This window comes from Bufo gargarizans, chromosome 1 (assembly GCF_014858855.1).
Source record: "Bufo gargarizans isolate SCDJY-AF-19 chromosome 1, ASM1485885v1, whole genome shotgun sequence".
Lineage (NCBI taxonomy): Eukaryota > Metazoa > Chordata > Amphibia > Anura > Bufonidae > Bufo > Bufo gargarizans.
Window position 1 is genome coordinate 315126677 of NC_058080.1, and position 14271 is coordinate 315140947.

The following is a 14271-nucleotide window of genomic DNA, read 5'->3' on the forward strand; positions in this document are numbered from 1 at the left end:
CTGCTGTATATAATATATTTCTGTATACACTGCATCTATTATACCTCATACCTCACATATCAGTACACTACTGTGTATACTATAAATCTGTACACACAGTGTATTTATACACACACACAAATTGCATATACTGTATAATAAACATGTATACATTGTAGGAGAGTACCTGGGGTGGTGGTAGACGGGAGGTACGTGCCACCGGGGGTCCTGGCCCCGGTGGAGTAAGAGCCGGAAAAGTGCATTTTGCAGCGGTTATGCTGTTAACACAGCGGATCCGGGTCGGCTCTTACTGGGAGCAGGCAGATATGCGGGCGGGTGCCTGTCTCCCCGCGGTCCAGGCCAGGTTTTGCAGGGAAGGGTTAAAACCCGACCAGCAACAAGGGTGTGGTGTGCAATGTGGAGCTTCTGTGTTCTCTGGCTGTGAGAGTGAGAAGTGGAGGTGAGCTGGGCTGTGTGCTGAGGCCTGTAAAGGAGTGTGCGGGATCCCGCAGCTGAAGCCAGGAGGGATCCGTGCCCTGTGGCTAGAAGCAGGACCCATGGACTTACTTCACCAAGGAGAAAAAGGTGACATTACTCCTGGTTTTAAATAGACTTTGCTTTATGTGACTGAAACAGGCCTCCAGTAGCCTGCAGCAGGGACTTGCTGTGTTTGAACTATTGTTTTTCTGTTGTGTGTGACCACCCTCCCTATGAACTGCACCGTATGCACCGTGTGAATAAACAAAGCATCGTGTTTTACACCAAGACCGGTCTGTGTTGCCTCTAAACTGCACTTGCTACCACTGCCTACCAGAGCGGATCTCCACAACATATAATAAGTGCAGTGGGTACAGTACAAATATAGTCAGGCCCGGCGCCATAATAAGGCTGACCAAGCAGCTGCCTTAGGTCGCAGAGACAGGGGGGCGGAAAAATTAAACTTTTTTTTATAAATCACTTGCGCCGCCGGCTCTGCGAGCAGTTACACCGCCACACCACCCCCGGCTCCGCCTCCACCCATCCGGGCCCGGCGCTGCTTTCTTGCTGTAGCAAAATGTAGCTTTGCTTGTGTGGCCAAAAATCCTTGCACCAGCCCTGAATATAGTATCTACAACAGTGTACAAGGTGTCATTTATACCTCACATATCGGTGCACTGCTTTATATATATATCTTTACATACTGCATATAAGTATGTGTAACATATATATAAAAAAAAAAAAAAAATATATATATATATATATATATATACACACAGAGCAGTGTACTGATGTAAGACATACAAGGTATAATAGATGCAGTGTGTACAGAAATATGTGGCCAGTTATACATGTGCGAGGTACACAAGGTAGTGGTAATTGTATCGGTCTGCAGTGTTATACAATGAGTGAGGAATGACTAAAAACAGGGCATGGGTGAGGGGGGCTAATGAAGACAAAAGTGGAGAACCTCCTCTTATGACTACTGTCTCTATGGATCAATGCGGAGCTCATAGTTCACTTCTAATCCTTGCTGTTAGGGGTTAAAGCACCTGTAATGATGTCATCACAGGTCCTGGCAGATACATCCTTCTAACCTGGAAACTACACCCTTCTTGGTGCAGTTCCCTTGCTAGATGTACAGGACCTGTGATGACATCATCAAAGGTCCTTTAGCTTTCTCCACTGACAATTAGGGGGCGGGGCCTATCCTCCACTGCAGCTCCCGTTCCCCTGGGCTATCATGGCAGCTGCGTGGTCTGCCTCTATGGGAGGTACGCCACTGCAACCATGTTCTGTCAGTGGTTTTCATTGACCATAGACTTCAAAGAGTGTATTTGGTCCTGCGACCAGTAGAACAAGGATGTGTGAATAAGGAAATTAGAGTCAGTTGTGTGTGCACATCTGTGAATCACTGGTCTGTAAATAAGCCCTAAGGCATTAGGTATGTTCACACGATAGATTTTGAAAATCCCCCTACAGTATTCAGTGCTGGTTTTTTTTTTCAGTGTATTTTTTTGTGCGTTTTGTCTTTAACCAGTTTGTGTTTACTTTAATACTTTAAAGATTCATGCAAGACCCTATAACTGAGTTGGGGCTATAACTGTACTGTGTACTACGATACTTAAATAAAAAAAAAACTACATTTTCACTTGTGGTTTTGGCGCAGAAAACACGTGTACACATATGGAGTGTTTTTTTTTACATTTCCTATTTGATTCAATGGAAGATTCAGCGCGGATTGGTACACTGCTTCTTTTTCCCACATGGCAAAAAAGCAATTGCTGCTTCGCATTTATATGAACGGAAAGCTATCCAAAAACTGTGTGTGAACAGGCCCTAAGTGTCCACAGACATAGTATGTAACTAGAAGGCCCTATTCACATCTATATCCTGGTTTTCATTTGTAAGAGAAAACACTGCTTAGTGTGTGATATGTACACAGTCTTTGTATTATGTAGTTTAAGAAAACAATAGAAAAACTTGGCACTGAGAAATGCAAATTTCAGATAGGGCTGAGGCGCAAAACTCAGTCTTTGCCCTGGGCGAAAGAAAGCCTGGCAATGCCTCTAAAGTTCTGTTTTGTACTACAGGCAACATACAAACCCGGGCAGACATAAAGGCTCATTTATGAACTTATACACGCCACTTTTGACTTTTTCCACACAAAACTTTTACAAAATGTTGAGAAAAGCGGGCGTCCGCCTTTCTCACTCATTTTCTACGCCAGGTGTAGAAAATGGCTTAAATCTGCTGTAGATTTAAGTCCGACGTACGACCTGCTGGAGGAAGCACTAAAGTTATGTAGCAGCCTGCGCCTCCATATAACTTTGGCATTTCCTCCAGCAGTACAGTGACACGTAAAGACAGGCATGGAAAAGGTCAGTCTTAACAATTGAGTACCATAATGTTTGTCCTATTTTACAAAGTACACCTGGAAGGATCTGCAGTGTGAAGTAGTAACATTTTAAATTACAAACGGTGTGATTATGAGGGGGAGGGGGGGGGTCTGATCTGAGGTCTGATACAGATTGGGGGTCTGATCTGAGGTCTGATACAGATTGGGGTCTGATCTGAGGTCTGATACAGATTGGGGTCTGATCTGAGGTCTGATACAGATTGGGGGTCTATTATGAGGTCTGATACAGATTGCGGGTCTGATACATATTGGGGTCTATTATGAGGTCTGATACAGATTGAGGGTCTGATCTGAGGTCTGAGACAGATTGGGGGTCTGATCTGAGGTCTGATACAGATTGTGGGTCTGATACAGATTGCTGGTCTGATCTGAGATCTGATACAGATTGCGGGTCTGATCTGAGATCTGATACAGATTGCAGGTCTGATCTGAGGTCTGACACAGATTGGGGGTCTGATCTGAGGTCTGATAAAGATTGCGGGTCTGGTCTGAGGTCTGATACAGATTGCGGGTCTGATCTGAGGTCTGATACAGATTGGGGGTCTATTATGAGGTCTGATACAGATTGCGGGTCTGATACATATTGGGGTCTATTATGAGGTCTGATACAGATTGCGGGTCTGATCTGAGGTCTGAGACAGACTGGGGGTCTGATCTGAGGTCTGATACAGATTGTGGGTCTGATACAGATTGCGGGTCTGATCTGAGATCTGATACAGATTGCGGGTCTGATTTGAGGTCTGATAAAGATTGCGGGTCTGGTCTGAGGTCTGATAAAGATTGCGGGTCTGGTCTGAGGTCTGATAAAGATTGCGGGTCTGGTCTGAGGTCTGATAAAGATTGCGGGTCTGGTCTGAGGTCTGATAAAGATTGCGGGTCTGATCTGAGGTCTGATACAGATTGCGGGTCTGATCTGAGGTCTGACACAGATTGGGGGTCTGATTTGAGGTCTGATAAAGATTGCGGGTCTGGTCTGAGGTCTGATAAAGATTGCGGGTCTGGTCTGAGGTCTGATAAAGATTGCGGGTCTGATCTGAGGTCTGATACAGATTGCGGGTCTGATCTGAGGTCTGACACAGATTGGGGGTCTGATTTGAGGTCTGATAAAGATTGCGGGTCTGGTCTGAGGTCTGATAAAGATTGCGGGTCTGGTCTGAGGTCTGATAAAGATTGCGGGTCTGGTCTGAGGTCTGATAAAGATTGCGGGTCTGGTCTGAGGTCTGATACAGATTGCAGGTCTGACACAGATTGGGGGTCTGATCTGAGGTCTGATAAAGATTGCGGGTCTGGTCTGAGGTCTGATAAAGATTGCGGGTCTGGTCTGATAAAGATTGCGGGTCTGGTCTGAGGTCTGATAATGATTGCGGGTCTGGTCTGAGGTCTGATTAAAAATATTTTTTTTTCCAGATTTTTCCACCTATAAAACCTAGGTGTGTCTTATAAAGCAAAAAATATCGTACCTCTACATTGTGCCATTTCTCTATTATTCCAACTAGATATTAGTATTCCAGCAATCTCCAAAAAAAAAGGTCCAGATGGGTGTTACCAGTTGGAGGTGTGCCCCTGCACTAGCAGCACCGATTGGAGTGTCAAACTGCACAGTGACACACCTCCAACTGGTAACACGGACAGAACATGGATGTCATCTGTGTTTGGTCTGTGGTTTTCATGGATCATTGCTAGGAGATGCTCTGGGTGCCAATTTTCAGCCTAGCAGTGTCTGTGGAATATAGATGACACAGAGGGGAAAAAACTTTCACATAGACCAAAGATGGATTCTTCACGGATGAACCACTGACTGTCTCATCATGGATGTGAAGGTGTGAATGAGGCCTAATAAGAGAGGAATGACACAAAACAGTCATAAGAACGGAGGCTCCAGAATGATTACTACATGGGGGATGCATGTAGTTACTACAACAGACATGTCAGGAGCGGTGACGGGTCCTCTGGAAAGGAACAGAACCGTCAGGGCGGCTATAATTGTATGACATCTTCATGGGCAGGAGTGATCCCAATAATCAGATCAGGGTTCAGGGCTGGGAGGAAATCTCTGCTCTGTGGCACAGTCAGCATGCATTGTCTCTCTTGGCACTCACTGTGCCCATATTCTGCTGCCAATGTGTGCCAAGCAGAAAAGGGATGTGAATTCCCCCCAGGATTATCAACCGACTCTAAAAACTCAATAGCCAGAGAAAGAACCGTGATGCACATTCAGTTTCCCGGAGGCTTCACTCATTTGCCTGGGACTTGTAGTGCAGAGGTGCTAGGAAAATGGTGCAGTCACAAGTGAGCCCAGAACAGGAAGACATGGCTGTGCCACTCAGGGGTGTTACTGGCGCTTTCTCTACGGTACACTATAGAGGCAGGTGTGTGAATATGTGCCACAGTGCCACTGAACACAAAGTGGCCATCAGAAGTGTGCCACAGACAGAGACTGGTCGAATTGATATCCCTTTTGTTTTGGGATAGTCAGATAATACTATATAGGGGAATTGCTAATAATGCAATTCCCTAAGGCAGTGTCAGCCATGGCTTTTCCCTCACTGTGGTTCTGCTATCATGACTTTACAAAAATAGATGGCATGCTGTGGAGCCAGCCCTCGCCCCCTCGTGCAGCTAGTGCCCGGCACGGTGCCCTCAGTCCTTCCCTAGACGGCGGAGTGCCCACCGCCTCGCGCCATATGCGTGCAGTCCGGTGTGCCGCTTCTCCTTCACTCGTCCCCTTGACATGGAGCCTCCCTGTTCTCTCTCCTCCCTCCTGAACTGGATCATCTTCCCACCCACTCAGTGTTCTCCCCTCCTCATAGGTCCCCACAACCCTTCCGCTCCATTTTCTGAGAAGTGACTTTAGCCTCCGGTCGCCCTAAATCCTTTCTTCTCCACTCCTCCTGCCATCTTCTCTCTCCTCTGCGCTCCGGGCCCCCGAGTCAGGTGAGAACTTGCGGTGCCCCCCAGACGGGGCAGAGGTGGTAACGGGTGGTACCATACGGAGACCCTTCCCTCAGGGGGGGCGGTTGTCCCCGCTGTAGTTTGGACCGCATGGTAAAGTTTACATCCCCAGTGACAGTGACAGGTGCTCCACAGCAGCCTCCTGTCTGCAGCTTGGGACTTGTGTGAACAGTGTCTGCTAGTAGAAGGACGCATAGTCTAGGATTGGTGCCTACCTTGTCTATGTGCTGGGGCAGATTTGGCATTTCTGGGGCCCCAAGCAAAGTTATGTGTGTAGGGCCCCCCATGGCACAGCTTCGCCCAGTCATACTGCTACACTGAACCCTGTCAGCCCTCAAACCCCACTCTCAGTTTAGGCTAGTAGCACATTAGGATTCGGCAGGGAGCAGCGCCTGGCATCGCCTGAAGGCTAGCAGTAGAGCCTGGCACTTATGCGATTTTGCTGACCTGTTTTGAGATCCGCCATGGGATCGCTTCTGTTATAATAATACAAGCAGCTGCATCCGTTCAGAATGGATCTGATTGTATTGAAAATGAACATGCAATGGTGACAAAACTGGGGAAAAAAAAACGGAATGGACTCTACTAGAATGCATTACGTTCCGGTTTGTTGTGTTCTCAAGCTGGACACCAAATCTCTGCCAGCAGACGGATCCGGCATGAAAAACCATGTAAGTTAATGGTGCCATGAAAAAAAACGGATCCAGCGCCCATGGACTTAGCATGGTTTTAGTGCCGGGTCTGTTTTTTTTTTTTTCATGGCACCATTAACTTACATGGTTTTTGGTGTTGGATCTGGCTGCTGGCAGAGATTTTGTGTCCAGCATGGGAACACAACAAACTGGAACGGAATGCATTCTAATGGAGTCCATTCCGTTTTTTTTTTTTTCAGTTTTGTCCCCATTGACTATGAATTGGGACAAAACTGAAGCGTTGTGCTGAGGCTTTGAGAGCCTGTGGCGGATCTCAGAACCGGACAGCACAATGCAGATGTGAAAGTAGCCTTACTGCTCTGGGAAGGGCCCCTCTTCTCCCCTGGGCAGGGGTGCACCACCAATGAGGCCAGGTGAGGCAAGTGGAAGGGCCATGGGGAATGAACGCTTCCATTGTGGCAAAGAGGTTAGGTTAAGAAATTGTCATTGGGGAGGGAGGGACGCCGTTTCAGTTTTCGCCTCAGGCAGCAGAAAGGCTAGGTGCACCCCTGCCCCTGGGACCTTGGCGGTATGCATACCTCCCTGCTGGATTTTGGTGGCTGTCCCACAGTCCTGAGGACGCAGATATGGTTGAATGGTGAAAGTGGTGAATCTGAGAGCCGTCAGCACCCAACTCCACCATTCCCCGGTCCGTGCTCTCCCCAGCAGCAGGAGCAATGCACAGGCTGGGGACCATCCCCGCTCAGCAGGTGCGATGATGCCACCGCTTTGCTGGGGAGATGGGGGTAGGTGAGTATTCCTTTTTTATTTTAACCCTATAGTGGCTTCCACTGCTGTAAGGGCTTCACTAAGGTGATAGCACTACTGTAAACTGAGCTCTAAGGGGGAATAACTAATATGTGGGAACACTAAGAGGGCATAACTACTGTGCAGGGCCAAAACAGAAATAACAACTGTGAGGGTGTACCAAGGGGACTGGGTGGGATTGGGCATGTATAGCTAGGCAATGGGCAGTTAGAGGCATTGCATAGTTACAAAAAAAAATGCTACATGTTCTCCCTCCTTGAGCTTTTCAAAAGTTGGGAGGTATGGGTATGTTCACCCCTTTAATCGTTTTTTTTGGCAGTCAACCACTTGTGGCCAGCAGGTGGCCCCTGGATTGGTGGTTCAGTCGAGTTGGTTTACTGGCTTCATCTGTAATGTGGTGCTGAACAGCTTAGTGGATACTCGCCATGCTGCTTCCGCTGACTTATGTGCCCTGTGGTATCCAGACTGGTGCATGGCACAGGAGGTGAGCTGGTCTCTACCACACTGCAGTATGCACTCCATTCACTGGCTGGGCACACACCATGCAGCTAAATCTACTGTAGCCATATGGCAGCACCAGGGTGCATTTAAAAAAAAAAGTTGATGTTCACACAGCTTTTTTTCTGTGTGGATTTTACCATGGATTCCACACTGAAATGCTTAGGGAATCTGCTCACGATCACCTCTTACTGTTTTCAATGGTAAAACCATGGTGTAATTTGTATGACGTGGATGATTCTGTGCACGTTCCTTCCCGAGGAGGACATTACGGTGGGTGTCTGCACAAGATTTAGCCCCAGGTGACTCCACGTGATGATAAACTACTAGGGCCAGATGTATCCTTCTGAAGACCTGCCCGCTGTGAATAGTGTAACCTGACTATAAATGGGCTCTATTCACACTGCATTTGCAGCATACGTTGGGAAATCCACACAGTGTTTAGCCGGCAGAAGCCTTGGCGTCACATGTTTTAATTGACTCCCAATTTTTTATAAATTGACAGAACAGACATGTAAGTGAGGCAGCAGGAAGGGTTAACAAATTCATTTAGCCAGATGTATTTGTATTCTAATCTGTTGGAACAGCATTTTTTTCCTGTGGGTGCCAAGATCGGCTGTCATAGTGATCACAGGACTGAGACCTGAACCAGTTAGGTCTCAATGGTGTCACTAGGACTAAACGTTGAATGAAGGAAGGAACCGGCACTCCTTTGTACTGCAATTATATCAGGTTTATTCGCCACTCATAGAAGAGGTGATGCGCGTTTCGGATCCTGCTGCTCACATTGTTTTGATAAAGGCACTTGCATGTGCCGAAACGCGCGTCACCTCTTCTGTGAGTGGCGAATAAACCTGATATAATTGCAGTACAAAGAAGTGCCGGTTCCTTCCTTCATTCAAGGATCCGGAGTGACGTCCGCTAACCGTGCACCCATACCTTCACGCAACGTTGGTTGTGGCCTGGGTATTGGGACCGCTATGGAGACACAATCAAAAGCAGAAGAATGTTTCTGCAAAATGCCAAGTTCCAGTGATCATTGTCACTGCTAGGACTGTGATGGTTCTAGTTAGACCTAGCAGCAGCCTCCTAGTACCAGCATCCCGACAGTCATGTGACCTGACCACTGAGGGCAGAAGAAGTCTTCTTTCAGAGGTCCCCAGAAGTTTTTGACAGTAAACGACCCAACATTGCCCCAATATACGGTAGGAACCTAACCGCCCCCGCCGTATGGTGAGCAGGTAATGGTTGATGGAGGCAGTTTTCACACGTTATTACTACTGTAGGGCACCAGAAGCTTTGATAAACGAACCCCTAAAACATTTCCATGACCTCAGCAGCAATAAAGTGTTATTCGTTTGCTGGTGACAGCAGTCCCTTTGTCTGATCTGCACTGTGGTTTGTAAAGGAATGTCTCTGTTACACTTCAGCATTGGCCCAGTGTCTATAGATAGGCAGGTCAGGAGCTACACTGCAGTTCTATCCTCCACTGCAATGCGATGAGCTTTTAGCTCACAAAGGAGGGTGTGAGCCCAGACTGATGACAAGTGTGCAAACTTCCTGAGGCAGGAGGAGGTTATACATGAGCCACTTTCATACCGGCTGCTGCTTTGTACTCATTTCCAGCATATAAAAGTACCTATCTCATTGGGTTTGCTTCCCTGAGTCCTCCTTGGTGCTGCTGCTGATCAGTGTTGCTGGGGCACACTCTGTGCAAAATCAGGCTCCTTCTCTCCATGTCTGTTGGACGTGCAAAATCGGGCTCCTTACTTCTCTCCATGTCTGTTGGACGTGCAAAATCGGGCTCCTTACTTCTCTCCATGTCTGTTGGACGTGCAAAATCAGGCTCCTTCTCTCCATGTCTGTTGGACGTGCAAAATCGGGTTCCTTACTTCTCTCCATGTCTGTTGGACGTGAAAAATCAGGCTCCTTACTTCTCTCCATGTCTGTTGGACGTGCAAAATCAGGCTCCTTACTTCTCTCCATGTCTGTTGGACGCTCAGCAGTTAACAGAGGGTCAACATACAGAGACCTAGCTGTGAGGAGAGAGACTGAGCATGTGTGACCGGCAGTAGCTGGACTTTCATATTGCAGTTTCCATCAAAGAAGCCAGACAGAATAGCGGAGAGTGCTGCAACTATTTTGCCCAGTAAAACGCCAATCAAAGATCATGTCACCCTTTTGCCAGAAAGCAGCCATATTACTGCTGGATCCCTTTATTGTGAATGGGGATCTACGGTGAACTCCGCCGGAACAGACTGACGGAGTTCACAGCCCAGATGTGAACCCAGCCTAAACTGTAGCTAAATTGTAGATACGGATTACCGCTATGTCCTTTAAAGGGGTTTTCAGAGATTTGTTTGACTGATGACATATCCTTTAGATAGGAAAATACGTTTCAAGGACAGCACCAGTGTCCCACGTCTTTGGAAGCGTCACGGTCACCAGCAGTCAGACTGTTTCCCGCTGTAAATAGTAGACATAAAAAATGAAATGTGACCAGCGTCTTCCCTTGTGCAAGATTTATTTTCAACCAACACAGCAAACAGGCAACGTTCTCAAGCCATAATGCAATTCACATGATATGGACATATATACCTCCCATAAGGGGTTGGGCCAGACTCTCCTCATCAGTATATGGACAAAATCCACTGATGTGAAATCGCCTCGGAAGGAATAAAAATTTGATTCCTTCACGCTGCGGTGCATACGAATACATATAATGTGAAATAAAGTTGTGTGAAAACAGATTAGAAGGGAAGTGACATGCGCAGTAGGAGATATTGAGATGGGAGACGCATTTAGCGGAGACATGCGCAGTCGATCATCAGAGATGCTGAGGAGACAGGCGGGGGCGGCCATACTGCAGCTCACTTATGTATCATTGTTGGTGAGAGGAAGGTGTAAGAAACGTTTCATTATATGGTGATAATATTATATCACCACATATGAATGTATATTAAGTATTTATTGGAGGAGAGTTTGGCACAACCCCTTATGGGAGGTATATATGTCCATATCATGTGAATTGCATTATGAAGCCGAAACGTTGCCTGTTTGCTGTGTTGGTTGAAGATAAATCTTGCACAAGGGAAGACGCTGGTCACATTTCATTTTTTATGTCTATCCTTTAGATAGGTCACCAGTATCTGACCAGTGGGAGTCCAACACCAGGGACCCCCACCTATCAGCTGAATGAGAAGGCGCTAGCAGTGGTGCTTCGGACTTTTCTCAGTTCACTAAGCACAATGCCATGCATAGTACAGCAACTGTGCTTGGTATCGCATCCCAGCCCCATTCACTTCAAAGGGACTGAGCTCTGCCTAGGTCATGTGACCAATGAACGTGACGTCACTGGCCTATGAAAAGCTGAGAGAAGGCCATGGCACTACTGTGAGCGCTGGGGCCTTCTCAAACAGCTGATTGGTGGCGGTCGGACTCCCACCAATCAGATACTGATGACCTATCCAGAGGAGAGGTCATCAGTTAAAAAACCTCAGAAGAGCCCTTTAACCTTACCTAAAAGGCCAGTTTTGAGCTCATGACTGGATAGTCACTTTAGTATGAACATTTTTTTTCCCCTTTTAATTATCATCTTATAGTTAAACTGGTTTTGCTTATTGTCGGCTACTCACTGACCAAAATATTTCATATAAACAATAATTAACTAAGCTTATAGAAATTTTGATCTGGTCATAACCTAAAGTTTATTGTACGATTTGCTGCTGCATTTTCCAGCAGCTGCCACTAGGGGCAGGTCAGTGCATAGAGATTCTTAGAGCTGTCATTGCAGTCAGTGGTAAGTGTATAAATGTGTAGCGCTCCCCCTATTGGAGGTTGCAGGCAGAAAGTTTTGTTGTGTAAGGGAAAACTGTGATTTAGATCTGTATGGGGAAATGGTTCTGGTGTAAATACACCGAGAATTGCGGCATTCAGAATTAGGACCTCATACATGCAGCACCTGTTCCACTTTTCACTAAATGTTGAGTAAAGTGAGATGTGGTGCGTGACTTTTTGTGTAATTTTATAGTTTCCTCCACTTAAGGAAAAATTATAAATTCTACAGAAATCTCAGTTGGTGGGGGAGGGGGACGTCTATATGAAATTTTGCCGTGAGGCCCTATGAGCTCTGTTCTTCGCTGACTGCATCTGTAATTATTTGTCTGTGCATGGCTATCAAATTGTTATACTAAGACCAATAGTCCAAACAACAGATAAGATATGCATGTCACAGTCCTCTCTACGGCCAGCTTATTACTTTGAACAGCACAACAAATTTCTGGCAAGTCATAACATTGAATGCCTGTACAGGGAAGACTAAGCCAGTGTTTCTCAGTTAGGCCTCTTGCACACGAATGTTGTGCATCCATTCCTTGCATTGGGAACAATTTGCGGTCCCCAATGCACGGGCAACCTCCGTGCGGCGGTAGGGACAGATCGAAACCCATTCAACTTGAATGGGTCAGTGATCCGTCCGCACCGCAAAAAAATAGAACAAGTTCTATTTTTTTGCGGTGCGGATGCACAGACAGAAACACCATGGAAGCACTCCATAGTGAATGGGTCCGCATCCGTGATGCGGAGTGCACACGGGCCGGTACCCGTGTATTGCAGACCCGCCATTTGCGGGCCGCAATACGGCCACGGCCACACAACGTTCGTGTGCAAGAGGCCTTATTTGTATGTACTCAGGGGCGTTGCCCTGAATGTCCTGCCTGCTAGATAAGATAGAACAGTATTGCCGTCCTCAGGACAGCAATACAATTGAATCTAATGCCCTGCAAGAGCTGAAGGACCTGTGGTGATATTACAGGTCATGTGATCAGTTCTAAATGCAGTAGCTGAAAAGGACTTGCGATGATGTCACCATCATGTGACCAGTGCAGGAGAGGACGGCTCAACAGTGAAGAAAAGTCCTGGGAAGAAGCTGTGGTAAGGTCTGCTACATGAGGAGAGGTAAGTGAAGGGAGAGGCAGAGCAATGCTGGGAGTTGTGGTTATTTAACTGGGACTGTATGTTAGGGCTGCAGGGAGGGAAGCTATTTACATGGGACTGAAAATTGAGGGGGTGAGGTTATTTACATGGGAATGCAAGTTGGAGATTGCTAGGGCAGGGTGATGTTATTTACATGGGACTATATGTTTAAGGCGGCTGTAGAAGGGAGTGATATTATTTACACGGGACTGAATGTTGAGGGGTAATGTTATTTACATGGGGCTGTATGTTGAAGGTGGCTGGAGAGGGGGTGATGTTCTTTACATGGGACTGTATTTTGTCGGGGGTTGTAGGTAGAGAGGGATGTTATATACATGAGACTGTATATTAGAGAGCCATATGTTATTTATTATACCAGCGCCGTACATGTACAGCTACAGTGCTCTGATCGTGCCAGTGCAGGAGCTGCGCCCGCCCGATCAGCGGCAGGGGTCTGGCAGTCACTGATAGCCGGACTCCTGCTGTATGCACCTGCATTGGTGAAAACACAGATGCCGGCACATTAACCCTAGATGTGCTGCGGTCAGCGCTGACCATGGCACATGCGATATGTGGAGAGGGAGGGAGCTTTCATCGGGTCTTTAGGCATCATGGCTGCCTTCCGTGACAGCCTGTGAGATCCAGCCCCCTGGATCTCACAGGCAGGAAGCTGTAAGTGTATTATATTTAGTAATACACTTACAGCCAATGCTTTACAATACAGAAATAAAGGTGAAATATATTGACTCAAATTTATGACTGTCATGAAGTACAATCTGTCACGAGAAAACAATCTCAGAATCGCTTGGATAAGTAAAAGCGTTCCAAAGTTATTACCACATAGAGTGCCACATGTCAGATTTGCTAAAATCGGCCTGAGATTTAAAAGGGAACCTGTCACCTCCCAAAACCATCCCAAGCCACCAGCAGTAACTGCGTGTAGCCAGCAGCATGTTTCTGATGATGCCTTTCTTCCTGAAGGCTGATGCAGGAAAAGTACTGAAAACATTGTTTTATCCCCTGCCCGACGCTCTTCTCCACACATGCTTGAAGTCATGGAGGCAGCGGCATCCTTGCTTCAAGTCACAGAAACCACGTCCCCTTCACTGCCCCTTCGCTGTGATTGACAGCTGGCTGTTTAGCTGCCTTTGCTGAACTCTCTACATAAGCGCTGTGAGTCACAGCGAAGGGGCAGGGAAGGGGGCGTGGTTACCGTGACTTGAAGCAAGGATGCCGCTGCCCCCGTGACTTCAATCAATTGTGGAGAAGCGCGCTGGGCAGGGGATAAAACAACGTTTCCAGTACTTTTCCTGTATCAGCCTTCAGGAAGAAAGGCATCATCAGAAACATGCTGCTGGCCACACGCAGGTACTGCTGGCGGCTTGGGATGGTTTTGGGAGGTGACAGGTTCCCTTTAAGGTGAAAAGTGGCCAGGTACTGAAGGGGTTCATTTTGGGAAAAAGCTTTTTTTTCTTTACTTGAAACTTTAAATTTTTTATTATGTAAAACAAT

General features: G+C 46.9%; 1 protein-coding gene across 3 annotated transcripts in view; it reads left to right on the plus strand.

Annotated features, from left to right (window-relative positions):
- The first annotated feature begins 354 nt into the window (after positions 1-354).
- LOC122946116 (ceramide synthase 4-like) overlaps positions 355-14271 on the plus strand; it is a 183346-nt gene continuing 169429 nt past the window's right edge. Inside the window, exon 1 of one of the 3 annotated variants that reach the window (XM_044305497.1) lies at positions 355-564. The gene's annotated coding sequence lies outside the window, so the exon portion shown is untranslated. Of the gene's footprint in view, positions 565-5680; positions 5810-12687; positions 12742-14271 lie in introns of those variants that run through there. The other 2 variants (XM_044305479.1, XM_044305488.1) reach the window with 2 other exon arrangements.